This window comes from Sinocyclocheilus rhinocerous, unplaced genomic scaffold (assembly GCF_001515625.1).
Source record: "Sinocyclocheilus rhinocerous isolate Xijiao unplaced genomic scaffold, SAMN03320098_v1.1 scaffold4139, whole genome shotgun sequence".
In the NCBI taxonomy this organism is placed as follows: domain Eukaryota; kingdom Metazoa; phylum Chordata; class Actinopteri; order Cypriniformes; family Cyprinidae; genus Sinocyclocheilus; species Sinocyclocheilus rhinocerous.
In genome coordinates, this window is record NW_015659694.1 from 11,824 (window position 1) to 13,156 (window position 1,333).

The window sequence follows — 1,333 nt, forward strand, 5'->3', positions numbered from 1 at the left end:
AAGCGAGCAAATAGCGCTTCCATATAATCACTAAAAAGCTGTCACTCGCTTCAATTTATCGCAATCTCACAATGTTCAGTTATAATCAGTGAAGCTCTCTAAACTGCACATATATTATCTTATTTCCATCGTGTCTACGTGTGGCGTTTAGCATTGAGTGAATTCTGACTGTCTCATGCTGAATGCATGAGAGTTGGCAACCCTGTATCTATTTATATATTTCTCATATCTTAATATATTATTATATCCTATATTGACTATTTGCATACACAAGCATTATCCGACTCGGCTCCTCCTGACCGCAGACACAGGCTTACAAGCCACTTTTTCCTGCATTTTTCAGTCAATTTCTTACCTTTCCCCACTTACAACAAATTTTCGTAAACGATAAACGCTCCTTGTGGTTTCTCGGTTTCACCGATTTGAGCATCCATAAACAACGCAAAACATAGGCATTTTGAGTTTCTACTAGCAAATTCCTATATAGAAAAATCACTTCCTGCCCTCCAGCTGCATTTCGCGCCACAGCAATGACTTCATGTGCAAACAACCTATAGCACTCACACTAGGTTTCTTTCTTCTTCTTCTTCTTATGATGTTTAATGTCGGTTGGCAAACCAGCTTTTGGTGCATATTCCGCCACCTACTGGGATGGAGTGTGAGGCGCTGATATCAAGGGAAATGCTAATTCTCAAAACAAAAAAAACAAAACAAAACAAAACAAAAAAAAAAAACAAAAAAAAAAACCTTCTACCTATATTTTATTATATAAATTGTTATTTTCAAAAAATGTATAAGAGCTTTATAACCTTTATGAGAACTGTTTAACACACAACATATTCTAAGGGCTTGGTTTTGAATCACCTCTATCTTAGTTAATAATGATGTTGATGCTGAACTAGGTTTCTTTACTAGCACATTGTGCATTCCGCTCACAGTGTATCGGTGGAACATACCATATACAAACTGTGGGGGAAACCTAAACTGAACCATTCACTACATATTAGGGGTGTAACGATTCACTCGTTTTATCGATGCATCGATTACAAACCCTGACGATGCATATGCATCGATCTTGAAGCATGATTTTTGAATCGTGAATCGCCGATTTCGGACAGTAATCGATTTAAAACGCTAAGAATCGAATGAATCGCGATTTCTATAGCGATTCAATGCTTTCAAAATATATACACATTAAATTACTACAAGCTCAAATTAATGGAGACCTTGAACAGTGTTCGTGCCCTCGCATCTCTCCTTCACGCGCTCCACTATTTACCGCCTGTGACTGTCACAGGAGGATTGCGCTCGCGCTCCGTTCGTCTCACTGACA